Raw genomic sequence first — 24,330 nt, 5'->3', positions numbered from 1 at the left:
GCCTTGCATCAGCAATGATTGTCTAACACTGGCAGCACCTCACATGCTTTAAATACCTTACTAAATATGGGAGATAGGGGTCAGTCCTCCATGTCTTCTCAGCACCGCAGGGAGCCAGAGTGTGTTACTCATCTACCCCTTCACATTTTTTCAATTAAAGAAAGAAGAATCTTAAACAGCTGAGACTCACTCAGACCAAACACATTCTCCCTCTATTGAAATGATCACTTTATTTTGGTACCACACACAATAGTGAGAGAAATATGAATTGCTGCAAGATCTGAGCCTTATATATGCAATTATACTGCATTTCTACTGTTTACTGATTGGATTACTCTCTAACTCATCTCCTATTTTGCTGAGCTGTACCACAGTGGTTGTTAGTGCCCTGTATAGATGCAGGCACTTAGATTTGTAACTGTTCATATATAAAACAACACAAGCCATGAATGAACTAAGAAAAATAGCTGTAAAAAGTGGCATGGTGAACCAAGAGCTCCTATTAACTCAATTAAATATGGCCAACATTAAGGTACTTTAGGATGAAATCGCTTAGCATTTGTGATTTTAATGTACAAAATATTTTTATTTTATTAAAGTGCCGTAAGGTTGGCCATATTTTATTGAGTTAATAGGAGTTCTTTTTTCACCGTGCCCCTTTTTACAGCTATTTTCCATATAAAACTTCATGCTGTTTCCTCAAATATAGTATGTAGAGCAGCTAGTTTGCTTGCTGAGAAGTGTTAGCCCAAGAGCGTTGTTTAAGATTAATCCTATACCTCTTTCCTAAGCCCAGCGAATCCATACCTTGATTGCTCCTCCCCTTGTAGATCACAAAAAAGAGGAGCCACACCCATGGATAGTATTCCTACTGTCTCTGCAACATGCCTGGTACATATGGGCATGCAGACACAATGTAGCAATTGTCTCACATTTACTACCACATTATTCTTAACCATACTGACAGTGTGCAAGAGATGCAATTCCACTATGTCTTTGGAGGAAAAGCAGTCTCATACAGATACTGATATCTCCAAAGAGGAGCCTGCCACTAACACACCTACTATGAATCAAACACAAACTCACATATGCTGAGGCTGTTAAATGCAATCTACCAAACCTCAAAGACCTCCTATATGCTGCCATCAGCAACCTCGCAAACACTCTTCAAAGACAATGCTCCCCAGGACATATCCAACCACATCTCACAATGTCTCAACCTCTAAGTCCTTAAGACAAGCTACCACACAGCCCAATATATTGTTTAATGGAGACTCTGTTGTAAGACACACTACACTGATGCCATGATCACCAGGTTGAGCAAGTAGACAGTCATGGTGAGTTGCCTAGTAGGGGCAAGGATCTGCCACATGCACTAAGGGCATTCAGCCACAAGTACCAGTATGACTCTGTCATAGTTCATGTGAGTGTTAATGACCTCAGACATATATCCCTGGACTATATGAAGAGAGACATGATAGACCCTGCCTGGGACACACAATCTGAATGCTCTATCTACAGGCTTCATCCTTAGGGCATAGAGGACTGCAATGATCATCTCTTTACACAAAGATGGACCGTCAACAAATCCATAAGCCTAGCACTGAGCAGCATTCTATATTCTCTAAGAATGATATAGCTATAAAAACAGAAGATGATTAATTGACTTTAATAAGTAGCTAAGTTACTGGTATTTTCTAAGGGGGTCCGATATTTGTCAGCTTCGGAGGACATGCCTGACAGAACATGCTGCTTTGCCACCTGTCCCCACTAGGCATTCAGATATTGGACAAACCCTTATCTACCCCTATAGTGCTTTTTTTAGGCAATGCCAATCTGTTAGCTTTCAACATAGTAAATTCTACACAAGATAAGCTAGTGCTACTACCCAGTGTTAGGAGTCTCAACAGGAAGCTCCGATCTTTGGAAGCAGTCCTTACCCTGGAGAGTGTTGACATCTGCCCAATTACTGAGACAATGTTTAAATACATGGAAGGCTCTCCTGCATTACAAGGTTTTAATGCCTTCCACACATTTAGACCAGCTACCACACAAATAATGACAAGAAGTGGAGATGTGTCACTGTTCACAAAAAAGTAAACACACCTTAAGATTGGTCAAACAATATGACATGCTTAAGCTACTCCATGTCCAACTAAGCTTAGATAAAGTACAATACCATATCCTTACTGGCTGTAGAACACTTTTAATGACCTAATATAACCATGCCACATACTTGAATGCACTGGAGTCGCTCATAATTCAGCTCAACACCATACTCATGGGTGATTTCAACTATCTCACCATAAACTGGGCTACATACTTAACCACTAACATGCAGGCACAAAGATTCCTGGATATTGTCAGTGCAAACACCCTTGAACAACTAGACTGCACACCTACTATGGATGCAAATATCCTGGATCTGGTACTCACAAATATGAAGGCATGTTACATCCTACCCTTGAGTAATGTCCTCACTGGATAGGTCAGATCACAAAGCAGTCACCCCTAAAATATCATATAAAGGTTGAACTCCTAGCAAACCCCTGGACCTTTAAGAATATTTCCAAGGCTAACTACCTTCTATTAAGCAATGGCAGAGCTAAATCTTAAGCTCCCCCAAACTTAGAAAAGATGATGGCCTATGCAGAAATGTTTATGGAAACCTTGTTCAAGCATGGAAATAACTGCATAGAAATGGCAGTATCAAACCAAAATAAACCTAGAAGAAGCTCCAATAACCAGCCCTCTTGGTGGACCCCCAGTATAAAAAAGTTGTACAAAAAAGAAAGAGAATCCTGTCAAACAATAGGAAGTGATTTGCCAAAAAGATCAGTCTCAACAAGTAGCTCAAGAGAGTAATCAAGTCCACCAAAGCCAAGTTTAAGCAAAAATAGCCCCCAAGGCCAAGGATGACCATGAGGCATTTTTCATTTATGTCGCAACCTTAAAGGGAACACCCAACAGTGTGGTGAACTAACAGTAAATGGAACTTCCTATGCTGAACCTGGGTATATAGAAAGGTTGCTGGTCAATAAATTATGATCCAATTTTACACTTCCATCACTCCTGGCCCCCCAAGGAAATACCCACTACCATTTCTCCCCCAACTATCACTAAAGAACAGGTCCTCACTGCACTGTACGGAATTAAAATCACTGCATCGGTGGGTCCTTATAATATTCCAGGATGCCTCTGAAATAACCTGAAACATGACCTTTCTGGCCTACTAAAATCTTTATTCATCCACTGCCTCCAGACAAGCTTCATCCTTAGGGAATGGAGGACTGCAATGGTCATCCCTTTACACAAAGGCTGACCATCAACAGATCCATAGAATAATAGACCCATAAGTTTGACTAGTCTTCTATGCAAGTCCATGGAAACAATTATCATGGACCTGTTAAACAAAGACATAGCAAATGTTAAAACACTGGATCCATCCCAGTTCAGTTTCATCAAGGAAAGGTCATGCCTACTAAACTTGGTGGACTTCTTCAAGGTGGTCAGTAGAACCTTAGACAAGGGCAAAACAGCACATACTGCCTACCTTGACCTGGCAAAGGCATTTGAAAGGTTCCCTATTTAAATGTCAGAAAAAAAAGACTGAAAACACGGGAGAAGATAGATATTTTGAAAATCACTTTTCTCCTTAAAACTTCTTTTTGCAGGGGTGGGGGGGCAACCCCATCCTATAGTCCCCATGTGGAGGGTGACCACTGAACTTATGTATACCAACTCTGAGATTGGCATACCTTGATGAAATGAGAATATTAAAAGAAATGGCATCACAGATTTAATATATGCAAGTCTGTTCTTTCAACCAATCAGTCTCTGCATTTCAGGACTCTATCTAGCGGGTCACAACATTTCAAATCATTATCCATTTGACTCAGTACCTCACTCAGGTATTATAGACAAGCTCACAAATTTAGTTATAAATTCCTATGTCACCCCATAGATAGCCAAATGGCTACATGAAATTAAGGAGGGGAAATCCACCTCCACCAAGAGGCCTGTTACTAGTGGCATCCCACAGGGCTTGGCACTGGGACCTCTCCTATTAGAAATATACTTCTCTGAAGACAAGCAAATGTAGAGGGCCTTTGGCTGAACAAATTTGCTGATAGTTTCATGTTAGCTGCAATAAATGAATCCCACAAACATATAGATATTCTTCCATGGAGGGAGAGGGTTCTGACACACATGAATAACTGGTGTCAGAACCATAGCCTAAAACTCAATGCAACAAATGTATGATTATGCCCTTTGGGAACACAACCACTCCTGCAAAATTACAACATTGATAAAACTCAACTAAAGTTAGACCTAGTGGTAAAAGACTTGGAAACCAAGGTTGACAGTATTTATTTTTATTTATTTATCATTTTGTTTCCTGGGACAGTCCAACTTGGAATGAAGCCAATTTTATGCAAAGCCCCGGAATTAATGCCCCAGATGTATGTCTTTGTACTGAAATTTGATCATCATGTGTCCATGCTAATGAGAATATCCTTTTATATGGCATACCTTATAAGTAAGGGTATGTATGGCATCCATGTCTAAGGATATCATAGTTCCACTATACTCAACCTTAACTGGAGCAGTAGCCACAGAGGTTCCCCCTAAAAGAATACAGGGTGTACATAATATGTCTTACACGGACCTTCTCATAGCTCTATCCCTGTACTTGCTCTCCTGCATACCACTGAGGCGTGATCTATGCCTCACCTTCTAGCCATTCTGAATTCATCCCTAATTGATCTGCTACACATTCACAAAACAAATTGCACTAGAATTAACCAATCTAATAATCTAATCCTTGTCTGTGACATAAACAAAACATGTTGGAGGGACAGGAATGTGTCTCAGAGATTACCTCTTCTCTGGGACAGACTCACCATTCATGTGAAACAGAGCTCTTCTCTAAGCCTATTCAAATGCAGTTTGGACAACTAGATGGATAATAAGAAATGTACCCATTGCTTGTCATCTGTGGCCCTCATGGACAGGAGCATTTTGTAGATGCCCTAAGGTTCAAGCACATACCAAACTATTCTAGCCAGTGGACATTGATAATTGGAATAACTGGGGTGTGAATGGTAAGGCTTAAAATGCTCTAGGGAAACTAGTCTAGTAACCTCTTATGATCCTATGATCCTATTGTCCAGCTCCTTGTATAGTGACTTTTACTTTAGTAAAATAAACAAAAAGTAATAAACTTATGACAATGGCAAGTAATTTCTGTTTAATATAACATTTTTCATGTTGTTCTATAATGCATAGCCAACAGAAATGTTTTTAGTTAAAGGATAGAAACATATGAAGTTGACTGTCCATGCTCTGGGTTAGAGTCACAAACTGCTTCTAAAGGAGGCAGTTAAGACAGTTCTATCACATAAATAAGAAAAAGACTTCAGGTCAGCATTCCTAACTGTTCTGAAAAAATAGGAGTCCTTTGCATAATTCAAATTTTGTGAGAGTTAAACAATTTGTGAAGAACAAGCATTCGAAAATGAAAGTAGTACTTGCCTTATCCCCACTAATTTCTCGAGTAGCATGAAAGTCAACAGTAATCATAGTGTGTATCTACATATAAAACCCACACAAATTACAAGATCAACCACAAGGTTAAACGTTTTCTTCTAAATATGAACAATACTTTTTTTGGAAACAGCAAAGTACTCCAATATTATCTTTTTAAAATAACAACATCAGATGATGATTTCTATTCCAAATGTATAAAATACTTATTAGTAGATTAATTTTCACAACAAAATAAAATAAAATTGTATGCATAATCTTCTGAAGAAATAACTATAACAATGACATATGATTTAAAACTCACTTTTAGAGTCATAAACATTTTACTGTCAGTATATTTTTTACATTGAAACATTCATTATACCTGGATTCTCAATAGCATTTAACTTAACCTGTCATTCTAAATCTTTGTGATTTTAGTATGTATTGTCTGGGAAATGATAATCAAGATTATGCTTGAATGTTTTGGCTATTAGTGCAGAAATATTGTTTTACAAAGACAAAAGTGTTACAGCCTATGATTGTTTTGGCAATTATTCAAATAAAAAATGTTTAGTTTTCTACATTGATTTTCTACATCTTTCTCAGGTCATAGCTTTTGGTGCGCCTATCTATGTATGCTCTTCCGGGTCTATGTTATTTTGTTGAATGGTTATTCAGCAAATAGCCATTCATCGATCACCTATTTAGCAAAGCTGCTCTTCATCAAGAACTGTGAATTTTAACTAGGGCAACCGAGTGGTTGGCCACCATCTGGAATTTGTCTTTTTCCCCACTGTTGTATGATCTTGGAGTTGGTATATTTAATTAGGGGGTGTGTGGGGGACATAGCACCCTACCTTGGCAGGTTTAAAATTTTATTTATTTATTTATTTTTTGTGGTCACTGCATAGTTGCGGAGTTGGTATATTTAGTTGGGGGGTGTTGAGGGCATAGCCCCCCACCTTGGCAGGTTTAAAATTATATTTATTTATTTTTTGTGGTCACTGCAGAGTTGCAGAGTTGGTATATTTATTTGGGGGGTGTTGGGGGTATAGCCCCTACCTTGGCAGGTTTTAAATTTTATTTTTTATTTTTTTTGTGGTCGCTTGGTTGGCCAATGCTTGTTTTCCCTACTTAAAAATTGCCTTTCAGTGAAGAGCGGCTTTGCCAAATAGGTGTTTGACCAATGGCTATTCACTGAATAGCCATTTGATGAAATGATATAGACCCATGCTCATCCATACCCTCATTAAAGCTGACTCTTGTTCAAGATGGAGTCATCAGTACTTTTTTTCTTTTACCAAAATGATATCCGAGCAGTAGCTCAAAGAATTCTTACAGAATGCATATGAACATTGCTTAATATGAAGCAGAAGAAGTTTGCATTCTCTTAAAAAGACAGCTGCCTGTTGGTGTCAAAACCCCTTCATCAAGTAATGCCCAAGTAGGATCTGTTATTAAAGGTATTCCTGCTGCTGCTGTAGTCTGCAGTGATGTTTCTTAAGACAGAATTCCATCTAAAACAATAACTATGTATCTTTTAGAAAAACAAATGTCCTTTGTTAGTAATAGGAGTGGGTATTGATAACCTTGGTTCAGAAGTATTTACTTTTTAGACAAATTTTTCAGGTAGATGTTTTATCTAGCATTTAGCCCTAGTAGGGGTTTACCTTTGGATGTCGGTATTGCACACAGGCGAACAGCAAATGTACAAAAGGCAGTCTGCAAGATTTGCAAACGCCGAATGGAAAAAGGTTTGAATGTGCAATGAGCGAATGCACAGTGAGATTCGCTCATTGCACATTCAACATTCTGGGGCAGGTTGCACTATAATGGGGATTGGGAAATGGTTCCTTTTCCCACTGTAGTGTGATCTTGGAGTTAGAATAATAAAGTAGGGGGGTGGGGGGTGCAGGGAGGCTAGCCCCCCTGCTTTACACTTTGTTTTTTTTGTTTGACATTAATGTTCAAAAAAGAGCGAATCTGCTTTTTGATTTGCTGTTTTTTGAACATTAAGGACTGTCAATGTTTACCCATTTGTGGTTTCGAGTTGCTCATATGAGCACTCGAACCACTGTGATTTGAGGTTTTAAAGGTAAACCCTAGTAGGGTCTGTTGGAGAACCAATCACTTTTTATGTGAAATAATATTGACAAGCTCACTTAATAAGGATTTTGCATACTCTTTTTATGCAAAAATCAGGTTACGAGGTTAGGACTGATTCCTTCAGAAGAACATATCAAGTAATTTTCTTCCCAGACAGCAGAAGACACATAGAACCAAAAGAAAAAAATTAACCTTGTCCAAGTTGTTAAGGAGCATCTTAATTTTGTGCTACATGAGCTAGTAAGATTGTGGTAGGATTCTTGATGGAGTGATAATTGTTCATTACACCAGTGCAAGCAGCAAGTTCTGAGGCAATTTTTAACAGATATCTCCAAATGAAACACTTGAATGCATCCATAGGAGACAGGCATTGCGAGGTGATCTGTTAGACCCTGACAAGGACAAGATTTGTTGTTTAGTTAGGGCCTGCTTCATCTGATAGCTTTGCATTCCTTCTACCTGTCAAACATCTAAGAATGGGACTGCTGGAGATTCTGGTAATATGAACTGACTATATGCTGTCATACCTCCCTTTTAAGTAAGAAAGTAGAGCTGAGTAATTGCTTACCTTAGCATTATACCTTTTAAAGAGAACTGCACCAGCATTTAGACTAACTATACTCCAATACCATGTGCAACTAGAGTGTGTATTGTGCATAATTTAGTGTTTAATTTCATTATGATATATTCACGAGCTTTTACTTTTTACAAATATGTACATTTAGTGAGTATCACAACCTTTTATCTCTTTATTGGAAACCTCACCCCGGCAGTCTCAGTGAAGTAGAAGTTCCTCACATTTGCAACAAAAACAGCTCAAGCAAGGGGAGACCTGGCATAATATGTTGCAAGAATTAAATGAGCATTATACAGAGTAAGGCCAATGCAGGCTAAATGTTAATTTTAATTACTGCTGAAAAATGTCATACTGATAAAGGAGAAGACACAGCTAGGAAATGCACAGATAGCTATGCTCTGATAATCTACCATTTCAATGAGTGCTCATTCAAATGCATTTTACTTTCTTATTTTGGTGGTTAAACAATAATAAGGTAAGAATTTATCTCAGATATACTGCACATGCTCAGAGAAGGAGCCATTATGCAATGGTTTCATTTACTGCAACAACTGGTATTAATACACATAATAACTATGGCTCATTTTAAAGACAAAGCAAAGAGAAATCTTTACTCACATTTCCAATAATACTTTGCACGGGATTTTACAGTCAGGTTTATCCATCCCATTTTTCTTTAGGAAACATGAAAGGTTAGGCATTTTGATTCATATGAATGAGTGAGATTAATTAAAGATTCTAACCCAAACATTTCTGAACTAGAGCAGATGAGAGTAGAATCATCTGCTTATTGTATTAAGGTGTCCTACTGTGTGGAAGTATAGAGGCTGCTGGTGAAAATGTTAAAGAGGAAGGGGACCACGGATAGAGCCTTGTGGTACACCAAAGGTGATTGGGAGGTAAGGTGAGAGCATGGAGTGCCATTTTTCTGACTGATAGATGTGCTCTGATAACCTAGCATTACAATGAGTGCTCCTTCAATTGCATTTTGCTTTCTTATTTTTGAGGTTAAACAATAACAGGCTAAGACTTTATCTCAGACATACTGCACATGCTCAGACAAGGAGCCATTAGGCAATGATTTTGGATCTATATCAGCATTTAGAAAATGTAATAGGTCGAATCACTAAATGTCAAACTGAAATGATTGACTTATTACATTTTCGAATGCCGATAAAAAAATAACCCCCCCCAAAAAAAAATAAAGGGTGTAGGCAGGGGGCAAGCCCCCCTGCACCTCCCACACCCCCACTAGTTAAATATACCAACTCCAAGAATGCACTACATTGAGGTAAATGGAAATCTCCCCTTACAGAGATTTCCGTTTACCTGTTCGACGTTCTGCCCTTTCGGCTTTCCTGATGCAACAATATCAAATTCGATATTGTCAGCATTCGAGATGCTGATAGGGACCCATGATTTAATTTACTGCAACAACTGGTATTAACACACATAACAACAATGTCTCATTTTAAAGACAGAGTATAGAGAAAACTTAACTTGCATTTCCAATAATACTTTTCTCGGGATTTGACAGTCAGGTTTATCCAACGCATTTTTCTTCAGGAAACCTGAAAGGTTTGGCATTTTGATTCATATGATTCAGTGAGATTTATTTCAGATTCTAATCCAAAACTTTGGGAAACAGAGCATCTTAAGTTTCATTTACCCATCTTTGGCAATGTCCATTTTGATTCAGATTCTTCTCAATACATAAAACAATGCACATGTTGTGATAAGAGCAACATGATTTTTACATGTTTAATGGTTCAGAAATGAGTAGGGTCATTTTATTCTTTTTTCTAAGTCATTGAGAAAAATGATGAATTATATTTATTAAAGGAGTTAAACTTTAAACATCTGTGGATTATAATTTGTATCTCTAATTGTATTGCTGTTTCTTGATTTTCAATATATCATTGCAATGCGCATGTTCATGACCCTTTGTTGCAGATAATAAGCATTTGTTATATGCTGCTTTACTAACTGCTTGTATTTAGTAGCATAAGTGTTAACAATATCAGTAGGAAGAAACAATGCAGAGTGTCAGTGGCGGGATATGCATATAGCAATAACTTCAGCTTTGTTTTGACAGTGGGTCACCGTCCTGCCATTATATTTTTACAATTAAAATACAGGGTAACTTTTTCATGAGTTAGACGAGTAGAAGTGCCTTTTATTTTTTCAAAACAAGAATAAAGTCCAGACTTCCCAGCTTTCATTTCATATGAGTTATATCCACTCAAAGTGTAAATTCAAATACAGACATGATTTAATAGATGAAATTTTAAACTTTAAGAAAGAGTATGAAGTGAGTAAAATCAGAATCTGCTTAATATTGTTTGCTTGTTAAATTTATAATTATTTAGACATATATGACTTCATGACAAAATATTGTAAATTAGTAAGTATAATCTTTGAATGTTTGTGCAAATTTGCCTATCTTAACTGTACTCATTTATCACACATTCTGAAGATTTGTATAACATTTTTATGTGAAATTTTCTTCATGCTAAACAGAATGATGCAGTAGCATTGTATTTCTAAAGGAACATATGCTTTTCAAGATCAATTAACAATTATGATCATTATAAAACCTTTGTTCTGCTACACTTTAAAGGTTAATGCTTTAAATAGTTTGGTGGTGTTATGATGCGAATTTCAGGAAAGAAATGTGCAGCAGTGAATCACAATGCAATGTATGTTAACTGACATGAGAAAATGAATGCATTTGAAAAAAAAAGGTACATTTTAAGTAGAGACAATATTTGTTTCTTTCACTCTAAAGTAAAGAAGTTCATAGCAAAGGTAAATGGAAAAAGAAAATACTTTTTTAATAGACATTGCTATGCAGCAGATGGAGTGGGACTGAAGGTCTCCAGGCACAGCATGAGCAGGGCAGTGCAACAGAAAATGTAAGCTGCATATGTGAATGCTAAGCATACAGTAATTAATACTGCTTGATCGAAACAAATATTTGAAGTTTAGAAAAATAGCATCAGCCTTGAAAGAAAATCAGTAAAATGGTAATTGAAATGTGCATCCTTGCAAAAAATAGAAGTTTGAATGTATTGTGAATAATGAATTAATCAAATGGCATTTATCTGGTACAAAGCTATATGACAGTGGAATGTCATATTCATAAGATCTGGTACTCCACTTTTCTTCAAGAGTTTATATATATATATATATATATATATATATATATATATATATATATATATATATATATATATACACACACACACACACACACACACACACACACACACACACACACACACACACACACATATGTAACTATACACTTTGTCTTTCTTGACTAGCTTTATAATTATTTGCATTCTTGTTATTATAACAACATATGTTTTTTGATATCATTGAGATGCAGCCAGTTCTGTGCTTGCATAATATGCATTTCAATAACAGGTTATTTTTAATATAATGTGTTGAAACTTTTGAACTTTGTCAACTCAGCAAAAATTGTTATCTCAGTATCTGTTGCTGGGAAAGGAGAATGAATATAAAAATAAGTTCAGAAGTTCGAATCCCTATTAGCTGTATCTTAACAATTGCTGCAAAGTGATTATGAATACTGACAGGTCACATGACTTCAGCTGTACTCTGAAGGTCCATGACAGTTGTAATGGAAGTGTATAATAACCTGATTCCTGGCCCATGGATAACAAGTTATATTTCATAATTTTCACTGGGATGGCTCCTGAGTACTTATTTATGTTTTAACTTTAACAAACTTGATTGCTTGCTTGCACATGTAGTTTTAACTACTACAGAATGTTATAAAACCTAAACTTCCCATAACTCTTCCTCATAGCAATCTTACCTCAATGGAACCTTAAACTAACTTGAAGCTTTAACTGCAGATGATGCCAACTTCAATGTGATTTGCGGATAGGTCCTATATGGATTTACAGTGGGAATTTGAAACTCTGTTTAATTTTTTACTTTGCAGAGTCTTTGACTAACCAGTGGTCTAATAAGACACAGCACTGCAATAGTTCTCTTTGCATTGCCACATCGTCAAATTATTGTACTTTTTTTCTCAATCTGATATAAAAACTGGTACTTTGACTATATTTGGAAGCCCTTTGCTACCTGGGAGGACAGTTTGTTTTGTTTCAGTATATCAGAAATACATGGCTATAAATGTGTACTTCTTGATAATGAGATTTTTTTTCTGCTAACAAGAAATGAGGTTTGGTAACACACTAATTTGTCCAGGGACATCTTCAGGTGAGTTAGATAAATGTAGTAGCAGAAATTTAGAGGGTGGGGGGATAAAAGGGTTAAATGTGAAAGAGGGATAATTGAGAGGAGATGAGGTAAGGATAGGGGGGGTCTACCTGACAGTTCATACAGTTCGACAGTTTATTTGGTTACAGTATTTTTTGTTCATTTGACATTTTAGGTGGGGGGGGTGGGGCTCACATTCACCCCCGGGGGGGGGGCCACCCCCCCCCCTAACTATATATAACATCCCCCCAGGGCACAACATTGGGCAAGGGGCAAATCTGCTTCGACCAAAAATGAGGACCACTGAATGACTGTGACCACCATGTCAGGTAGACCCGGATAGGGAGGGGCTTAAGAAGTTTTGGCAAGTGTAACTGGGGAGGAATCACATTTTGGTGTCAATAAATGGAAAATGAAGTGAGTGGTGATCTATTGATTCATAGTAAGTGAGTGGAGGTATGGACAATGCTTACTAGACCAGGATGAGTAGGGTCACACTGTCCTAGGTATCATTACATGGACATTATGCTCAGCTATACCAGGTGTTGGTTGTAATTAATAGTTATTGGTTAACACAATTATGTTTATGGAAGTTTAACAAAGGTCATCAAATGTCATTTGGTGTGTGATGTGCTCATTGAAGTGGACTCAGATGAACATCTTTATTAAATTATCATGTATGACATAGGCAGTCATACATTTATATACATGAAAACAAATCATATTGGCACAATTTTAGTGACAAACATACGTCACAAACCATATTGTCATAATTTTAATTGCAAACATTATACATCCCTTATAATCTATCCAGTCATTGTCAGTCAAACATTACATAGCTGATTCAAATCCTGCTTTCTTTTAAACCACATTCATCCTCTGCATTTACTTTTTTCAGAATTCCCATTTTTTTCTCCTGTTATTTGGACTGATCCTTTTTTAGAGATCCCAATCCCAGTTATTTTTTCTGTGTTACTATAGTCACTGCTTCTAGTACAGTAAGTTTAGAGTTTGAATTTGATTTCCATTTTCTAGTAATTGATTTTTGGCAGCCATCATAATTAGACTTAGCTAGGACATACTATGTCTACACAATTACACTTCTGCATCATAGCTCAAAAAATCATTTCCTTAGTTACACAAATTTAATCACCCGTTATCTCTGACAGAGTACTCTGCAGTGAAACTTTAAAGTCTGCCAACTGATTACACTCTCAGAAAATATGTTCCCATTTATCTCTTTCTTCCCCATCACATCTCCAACATTTGCTGTCTACTAGAGGAAAAATTCTTTGGAGTCTACTTGAGGTATAAAAATACATTTGTAAACACTTCCAAGCAAAGGTCGAAAATCTTTTAGACGTCTTTGCATATTTGGGAGACATGCATATATCCTGCATTGTTTCTTTGTGAATTGCTTATCTGATCTCTCTTCCCAATCCTTTCTAATCTCCTCTGATTGTTTCTTATAATTATCATGCAAAATTTAATATGCTCTATTAATTATTCATTTTTAACAGCAGTCTGTTTTAGATTCTGCTAAAAAGTCTATCAGTGCTAGGGGAGACAAACATTTGACATTAACAGTACATCGATGATCCAGAAGGAAGCAGAATGTAAGAAAATGCCATTGTTGTTGGCGGGCCTTGATGCACAGAAAGCAATTGACAGAGTAAACTGGGACTTTATGAGCAGGGAAATGGAAGCATTTGCATTTCTTGAAAAAAATTACAAGGTTGATTAAGAGAATACATGAGGAATCAAGGTGAAAATTAATGTGGGTGACGTCCTCTCTGATAATTTCTGCTTGAGCAAAGGAACCAGACAGGGGTACCCTCTTTCCCCTTTATCATTTGTATTATATTTAGAACCACTGCCAAAGAAAATAAAGGACTCAGATATTCAAGGATACAATTGGTATGGTAGTCAAAAAAGGTGTCTTTATTTGTAGATTATATTATTTTGTACCAGGCAAAACCAGAAAAAGACATTGCAGTGCTGTAGAACATTTTGAGACTGTTTCAAATCTTTTCAGGATACCAAATTAATGAAGCTGAAACAAAGCAATAGCAGTAAATTAAGTACTCACACATGAACTGGTTCAGGAATACCCATATTTATGGAGACATTATAAAAATAAATAATCAGGCGTATGCATTATTTTTTTTTCTAGTGTGGCAGCTAAGGATATATGGGATGGCACTAAACAAAAGATAATACAAAAGCTGAGAAAATGGAAGCTTTGTTATATGGATAGTAAGATACAAGCAGTTAAAGTGTTTTAATCCCTTTAGTCTTATACACAGTTTAAGCATATTTTTTTTTAACAAGAGGAGACGTTGTGAGTAGTAATTGAGAAAGAGCTAAAGGACTTTATCTGGGAGGGGAAGATGGCAAGAGTCAAGTGGGATAAGCTGCTTCTTCCAGTAGAACAGTACAGATTGGGATTACCCAATTTGAAGGAGTATTTCAGAGCTGTACAGTTAATATTCCTATACATAGCACAAGCAGAAAACTATAATTCAAAGTGGAAAGGGATGATGATGAAACACGGGGGAAGCTCAAGAAACAAAGAGAGACTGAAATTTTGGATGCAGGCCTTTAAGGAGAAAATAATCATGCAAAATATTATATCCATAACGTAGCAGAAAGTATTCTAAGAATTAAACCAACATGAAAATGGAGAAAGAAGATACTGCTGATAGGGATGACTACAATTAGGGATACAGATGATAGGCAAGAGGGGGCTGACATTTTTTGGAGAAAATTGGCAAATGAACCAAGGTATTGGGAGCAAATAACTAGAGAGAGAAACATGATAGTATGGGAAGACACCAAGAATTTATTTGGCCTCCAGTTTAGAGATTGCCTCCCCTATCAGGGACTGATATTAGAGTATACGCAAAGATAAAGAAACAGGGTACTTCTAAATGAAAGACCAGCCTGGTATAGTTTTTAATAGAATCCAGAACAGAAGCTGACAATAAAAAGGAATAATTAGTAGAGCATATAAAATATTACATGATAAGTATAAGAATCAAACAGAGGAGTTTAGAAAGGATTGGGAAGAGAGACTGGATAAGCAATTCACAAAGAAACAATGGGAGGATATATGTATGTCTCCCAAATATGCAACAAAATCTAGTAGATTTAGGATTTTTGCCTGGAAATGTTTACATAGATATTTTCATACCCTAGTAGATTCCGGAGAATTTTTCCTCATGTAGACAGTAAGTGCTGGAGATGTGAAAGGGAAGAAAGAGGTAATTGGGAATATATTATCTGGGCGTGCAGTGAGTTGGCAAACTTTAAGGATTCCCTGCCGGATGCACTGTCAGAGATTCTGTGTGGGCAGATTGGTCTGACAAGGGAGATGATTTTTCTGAGCTACGGCACAGAATCAGAATTACCTAGACATGGTAAGGTCTTGCTGTGTCTGATAATGGTGGCTGCCAATAAATCAATTACTAGAAAATGGTAATCAAAATCTAAACCAACTATACTGGAAGTAGTAAATTCAGTAATAGAGATAAAACAACTGGAATTGAGATTTTTAGAAAAGGATAGGAGCAAACTACATAGGAAAATGGAAATTGTGGGAACAATACATACAAGGAAGGAATGAGGTCTAAAAGGCAGCAGGACTTAAATGAGCTATGTAATGTTTGACTGAGAAAGATTGGGAAGATTATAAGTGATGTATAATGTTTGCAACCGAGAGTGTGTCAATATGGTTTGTGATGTAAAATGCTTGCAACTAGGATTGTGTCGCTGTGGTTTGTTTTTATTTATATACATGTATGATTGACTGTGTAGTAAGTAATGGTTTAATAAAGATGTTTATTGTTTAAAAAAGGCACACATTGAATAATTTAATATTAGGTTATATGATATATAGCAATATATATGAAGTATAATGTTTGTTATGTTAACATAGTTTGTTTACTTTTATATGAATGCAAATTTGCCTGTGTCAATTCAATAAAGGTGTTTGGAAAAAATACTTTATCAGTGTTGGTCTTTCACTTGAGATCCCCCTTTTCTTTCTCTTTGCCTATACTCTGATATCAATCCTTGATAGAAAAGGCAATCTCTAGCCTGCAATTCAAATACATTCTTGGCCTCTTCCCATTCTATTACCTTTCCCTCTCAAATTATTTGCCTCCAATACCTTAGCTCTTTTTCCAGTTTTCTCAAATAAATTCCATCCCCTCTTGCCTATTGTCTGTATCCCTAATTGCAGTCATACCTATCGGCAGAATATTCTTTCTCCATTCCCAATCTCTCCTTGTTTCTTGAGCCTCCCCCATATTTCTTTGTCATCCCTTTCTACTTTAAAAAATCGATTTCTGCTTGTGCTATGTATAGGAACCTTTACTGCATAGCTCTAAAATACTCCTTCAAATCAAGTAATCCCATACCACCTTGTTCTATTGGAAGAGTCATCTTATCCCACTTGACTCATGCCATCTTCCCTTCCCAGATAAAATCCTTCAGCAGAATGTTGGACACTGTTTTTGATAACACAGTTTCACATTTTCTTTGGTATGTCCTAGGCAGTCAGTCTAAAGACTATTATAAGCCAAGGTTAAAAGTCCAACTCAAAGGCTCCCTCCAGCCTCAAGGAGATTAACACTGGATAGACCAAGAACGAATCTGAGGCTGCCCATCTGATTATCTAAGTTTATCATGACAGTGGCAGGTATGTTACTCTGCTTTACATGTAGTGAAAGTTTGTTTCAGAAATAAAGGATACAATGGAACAGGAAATGTATTATGCTACCATGTCTTATCTGTCTGTTGATGAATGTTTAATTTGTTTAACCATGTATTTGATGCTTACATACTTCATGTCTTTAAGTAGTTTCTTGGTATGCATACTGATATTTGGGTCATCTACATACAGCCAAATAGTTTTGTTCTGGTGTTTGTATCTTTATAGTTCTGGGAAAAAGCTGTATTAAGAAATTAAGGGTATCTATTATATAGATGCAAATGGTTTATGTGGTTCTTTCTTGTGACTTACCAGCTTGTTTTAAATTCTTTTTCTTCTTTATCAGAGCGGTACTTGATTATATTTGCATTATTTTGGATGGATTTATTCATACTGTTTGGAACTGTTGGCATTGCTGTTGTTGAAAATAAAATAGTTCATAGGCTAATCTGTAAGAGTAAATTTGCTAGGTTTTGTAATGTGGCTGAGCATTCTATTCTGGATCCTTTCTGACTGTATAAAATTTTGACTGTGAATGTAAATATTAGGTGAATGTTAGCTGATTCTACCTTAATTACCTAAGCCAGCTTTTTTTCCACCTGATCAATAGCAGTATATTTATCATTTTTATAAACTGAATGAGATCATTTGGGTCTTGTTAATCTTATGATAGTAATGTCTATTTTATTCTGAATGTTTTCTCTGAAATCTGTTTGCAGACTGATTTCTTATTTTTACTTGCTTATTGATCATGAAAGTCTGCAAAGTGTTTAAGATTAAGAATTTAAATATAGTTAATTTCTCTGTCTTAACTCATCAGAAGTATTGCACTGTTTCAAATTGTGACAGCTACCAGTGCTGATTTCAAACTCAAACTGAAGGACAAATCTGTTGGAATAGACCTGACCAGGCCATTCACTGGACATAAGTTCTGGTTGTTTACCCTTCCTTGTGTTCTTTTATTCAAATCACCACAGTATGGAATCATTACAATGTTAAGAGTATTAGAGCACCAGAATATAAATGGGGAGGGGGCATGCTCTTTTGATTAATTAAGAATGTTGGATCCTCATTATCAAAATAACTTTATTAGATTACTTGCATTAGCAAAATTGTGACTCTGCATTTCTTCAATGATTAAATGATTATATATATTTTTGGAGGAATTTATATTATGTCTGTTGCATGTATATCCTTGTCATCTGTGTGAATTGCAGCTGCAGTCTAAAGCAAAAAGATTTTTCAAACTTAGGCTGGTATTCATAGTCCGGGGCTTTGAATTTTGGTATTCATAGTCCAGGGATTTGAATTTTCTTGTGGGAAGCCATGAAGAATGATCCTACATGATTACATAAATCATGGCCTTTCAGCATGACTACAAAAATGCAGAGGTGTTTTGATAAACAAGCGTCCCTTTCACAAAAGCCTAATATGCTTCAGGCATAAGTGAGGCAGCTAATACACAGATAAGGGGCATTACACATTTGTGTATCAGTAGGATTCATAGAAGTGAATTAAAAATGAGATCATTTGCATACTAAATATGTAAATAGCACTGAACTTACACCAGAAGTCAACAATTTACAATGAGAATATGAAGTTGTGAGGTGAGTGGAGAAAAGGAAAATGTTCTGTCATACATTTTAAAAGAAGGTACAATTATTGAGTTTACATAAAGAATTTATTTAATTGTATTTTACCGATTGTGCATACAGGGACATACTAATTAACAAATTGTTTGGGGAAATCTTTCATTTCAGAGCTAGTACATACATGGACATACTGCTGAAGAGACAGCTTGGGGAAATGTTTCATTTTGGTGCTTGTGCATTCTTAGACATACTACTGAAGAGATCGCTTGGAGAAATGTTTCATGTCAGTGCTTATTTATACTTGGACATACTGCTGAAGGGATCAGGGGGGAAAATGTTTCATTTTGGTGTTTGTGTAGTGCATGTTCATACATGGTCATTCTGCTGAAGTGATTGCAAGGGAAAATAATGTATTTTGTGTCCTGTTAGTGTTTGTGCATACTTGCTGAAACTGATGAATGAATAATAGTTGCAAATATTTCATTTTGGGGCTTATGCATACTTGGACATACTCTGAAAGGATCAATGTAGGTAATTTTTTATTGTTTTTTTGGTGCTTGTGATTACTTGCAGAGTCAACTGAAGGGATGGCTTGGGGAAATGTTTCATTTTGATATTTGTGTATTCTTTGACATACTGCTGAAGGGATTGCTGAGTGAAATGTTTCATTTTGGTGCTTGTGTATACTTGGTGAAACTATTGAAGGAATCACTAGGGAAATGTTTCATTTTTGTGTTAGTGTAGTGCTTGTACATACATGATCAGGCTACTGAAGTGATTTCTAGGCAAAATAATTTATTTTGTCTCCTGTTAGTGTTTGGGCATACTTGGTGAAACTACTGAATGACTCCTAGTGTGTAATGTTTCATTTTGGTGCTTATGCAGTGTCCCTATCAGTTAACTGAACACAGTATTCCTCAAACACCTCTTTGTTGAACCCAGTTAAACAAAATCTTATTCCGCCAAACAATCGTTTTATCCAACTTTTTCCCAGGGGAAAAAAAAACAGTGGGCCATCATCAGGAATTTGCCCTTTTACTCATTGTAGTGCAACCTCAGAGTTGGTATATTTAGTTAGGGGGGGTATGAGGGCAGAGCCCCCCCACCAGGGTGGGTTTTAAAGAGTGTTGTTTTTGTTGCAGTTGCTGTGTTGGCAAGCGGTTGTTTACCCTGGGAAAGTATTTCATTTAAATGATCATTCGATGGGTTAAGTTTCATTTAGTTGGGTTCAACGAAGAAGTGTTCAGGGAATAGTGCATTCAATGAACTGATTTAGACCCGCTTATGCATAATTGGCAATATGCTGAAGGGATCAGTGTAGGTAATGTTTCATTTTGGTGCTTGTGATTACTTGTTGAAACAACAAGAAAAACCTAACCAAGCAAGAGTTTTCACTGTCTGATACCTTAAACATCCTGTAACAGAGCCCCATGGGATATATGGAAATGACCCCTTAAGGACTTCAAGTGTTTCAACTATATGACTTCTGAATATCTATGACTTTTTCATTTTTGCTTTTTAAGTCTTTATGGACAGATTCAGGGCAACAAAGCCAAAAGCTACTAGCTGTGTACATGCATGTTTCAGCCTTCTTATCTCCAAACATTCCACTTATGCTATGCTAATGAGTTCATGAGAAGGCAGAAACATGCATATCCACAGCTAGTGGCCTTTGGCTTTATTGACCCGAATCTGTCCATAAAGACTTAAAAATCAAAAATTAAAAAGTCATGGACATTCAGAAGCCATATAGCTGAAACATGATGTTCTTAAGGGATCATTTACATATATCCCATGGGCCTCAGTTACAGGAGGTTTAGGGTATCACACAGTGAAAACTTTTGCTTGGCTAGGTTTGTATTGCATTTTTTACTAACTGGTTTGTCTGTGTGACTTTCTTACATTTTGGTTTACTTGCTGAAACAACTGAAGGGATGGATTGGGGAAATGTTTCATTTTGGTATTTGTCCACACTTTAACTTACTGCTGAAAGGATTGATGAGGGAAATGTTTCATTCTGATGCTTGTGTATACTTGGACATTATACTGAAGGGATCACTTTGGAAAATGTTTAATTTTGGTGCTTGTACATACCAGGTGAAACTATTGAAGGAATCCCTGGAGAAATGTTTCATTTGTGTGTTATTGTAGTGTGTGTGCATACATGGTCACACTGCTGAAGGGATTGCTGTGCAAAATAATTTATTTGGTAACCTTTTTCTGCTTGTGTATACTTAGACAAACTACTGAAGGGATGGCTGGAGGTAATATCATGAAATGCTGGTCAGATATCAAAGGCAAAGCATCACTTTCAACAACAGATGTGCATACCATGTGAATATTGGACTATGAATTGCAAGATTATCTCATCAGCATACACCACTTTAGTAAATGTCTTATTTGTATGCCATTATACATAAGGCATTTTGCATTAGTGTAAATGAATCTTGCCTTTGCTGTACTCATTCATCAACATCAGGGATATCACTATTGCATTTGTACAAATGACTATAAATACCATCCTTAGCCTAATAACACTTGTTTTCCATTTTAAGTTATGTGTTGTTTCTTTTAACTGATAACTAACTGTCCAACTAGTATACTCATATATAGGGATAGGGTCAAATAGGTGTACCTACAAATCCACTTTATTTTAATACTTTATGAATTTTGATATAGTCTGTCAGATAGTTTAATTTGTTGTTCTTATTGATGTTGTTTAAGACTAAGGGGATTTGACATTAGTGTGATTATTGGAGATGGCATCTCTTTCTGAATTCCAGGTAGTGGTATTCAAACCTCTGAAATCCTTTTCTTTTACAAGGAAAAAAAGATGCTGCTGCTTGCTTTTTGCTGATGGGTGTGTTTGACTAGGAGTTGTGGTGTATGGTTGGGAATTCCGTTTCATAATGTGTAATGGCTGATTGTAGCTGGTCCAGCTATAAAAAAAAATGTGATCTTGAAGAAAATTAGACAGGGGTGTGATAATTCTACCAAAAAAAAGACTCGGTAGTGAATTGAACCTAATTATGAAAATGCATACTAATCATTTCTAATTTTGCCAAGAAATGACAATAGTAAACTGACTGACCTCAGTAAGTTGAATATAGATTTTTCCAAAGTTGTTGATCTCTCATGTAAGTGATGACTTAAAATCCATTAAGTAAACTAGGAGCCAGATGATCTGCACTGAGTTTTTCCACCCCACTTTTATATACCTTTACTTAAAACTATATACAGATAAACTCTCCTGGCATGTTTTCTGAGTGCTGTCACAACCCCTTCCCCCCCTTCCTTCACACACACTTGTGTATGCACACATTATAGTCGATACAGAATACTGGAATACTAAAGATGCTGTACTTGACTCATGATAATCCTGTAAAAAGTCAGAAGTAAGCTGAAGCTAATTTTTAAAATGTGTACTATTCACTGACATTGAATATACTTCTAGAAATGTATAGCAAAGTAGATAGTCCCATTACTTCCATCCATTTTCCTATTCTATTGTATAAAACTAGTAACAATATCTTTACTTGTCTAGTCATGGGGATTACATAGTTGACTAATTGCATTGGTTAAACTATGTGCATATTTATGGGCTGTATTGCTGTCCTATGTCTGCACTTATTACTGCTGCAATTTTACTTATACATAATCACCTGTGCAATAATGTAAAAGTAGAGCAGGCTAATTTACCATAATTATGCATATTCATACTTACTGCAACATTTATATAAATACATTAAAGTATACCCTGCTGCTTTTACCTCTGGAAAGTTTTCTATAAAACATATTGAACCAAGTATCTGGATAACAAAAATCTGTTAATTAATACTATGACAGAATTTTTTTTCTGTTAAAATGGTGACTGCATCATTTCATAGAAAAGTAATCAGTCTGGGAACTCTCAGACTGGCATTATGTTTCAGAATATTCTGATTTATGGTGGAAAAAAACAATACCAGCCTAGATATTGTAGTCATCTATAGACATACATCCTGTGTATAACAAGCATGACTATCTTACCTTACCATCTGTCAGAAGAGCATTTGCTGTCCATAGTCCTGAAGATTACTGTAAAGTAGGTATTTGTTCTGAAAATAAACACTCACTTTGAAGATTAACAGGTTTATTCTCATTTAGTGTGCATTTCAATGGAATTAGCTGTTGATAGTTTCTGTTAGTGTGTATATGAAGCAGTATCATGGTAATAGAACAAAAGTACATTCATGTAAGAAAGCAGTAAATAAATGCATAAAGTTTACTTGTAACATGGGCCATTCCCACCATACTTCTGTTCATTGCAACCGTCAGCTAAATTCGAATTGTAAAAACACAGCTACGCACAACTCAGGTAAACAAGTTCAACAAACACCCCAGCAATGTATGAACACAGTCCACAAAAGCGTTGCACTAGGAACGACAAAAGCAGGTAAAATCTGCTGCAGTTTATTCCACACATAAACAAGGATAAGCACTTTCACAGAAAATAAAAACTCTGCTTCATCAGATCCACCATAATCAAAACAGAAGCAGCTAAAATACTACATACCCCACCAATCATTAGTCAAATTTACTCACACACCCTTTTTCTTTTAAAGGTACAAATACATAGAACCAAAAACATATTTATAAAAAGCAATCATATATAACAAAAACATTTAAAATATTCACCTAAACAACCTACATCCCCAAAACTATCCATCATGGTGGCTATCCAAATGTCTGGTTGCCTAACTTCCCAATGGAATGACTGATTGACCACCTTTCACTTACAAAACCATTGATCATACCACAACCAGGCATTCCTTGCATGCAGACACTGCGCCTCACAGATCATGCAAAAATAAGCCAGAAGTGGTAATACCAGAGAATTATCCTTTTCCAACAAAACTTCCATGTAGTACATGAGACCCAGCAGCCAACTGTCCCATGTTCTCACCCATAATGTACTTACTCTCCTCCTCCTTAATGCTGCTAGAAGATGCTTGTTATTTGCTGCTTCCACTTTCATCAATCATTGCACCCCTTCAGCACAAATTAGCTTGAAAACATCAACATGTTCCACTTTTTATATCTTTTCCTTAACGGACACTGTTATATGAGGGGTCATAAAGACCTCCACTGCTCCTTGACCTAATGCCTGTGTAGTTAACAAATCCCCTGATTGGTTCCCAAAGTCTGAACCACTTCTTGCTACTGTGACTCCACCCTGCCTACAGACGACCCTAAACTCCCTATAGACAACTATAAGCTGCCTTCCTCATTAAATGTTTCTCTGTGGAGTTGCCCCTCTTCAGTAACTTTCCCCAATCCTCTATGAGTATCATCCTCTCCCCAAGCTGCTGAATAGACTCCCCAACCTCTCCTACCTCCAGCAAGTCCCCATCATCTCCCAACAATGTGTTGTTATCTGTAAATGCATTGTGTACAGCAGCATCAGTCAGAACCTCCACTGTTGTGCTCTCCGTTGACTGCTATGCCCACGTCCCTCAGACATCAACCTAGTTTTCACCACCTGACCTCTCCCCTTTTGACTGGACACACCAGCCTGT

This window comes from Protopterus annectens, chromosome 5.part1, assembly GCF_019279795.1.
Source record: "Protopterus annectens isolate FY-2018-M chromosome 5.part1, PAN1.0, whole genome shotgun sequence".
Classification (NCBI taxonomy): Eukaryota; Metazoa; Chordata; order Ceratodontiformes; family Protopteridae; genus Protopterus; species Protopterus annectens.
The sequence above is the reverse complement of the archived record's forward strand: the minus strand, read 5'-3'. Positions refer to the sequence as shown.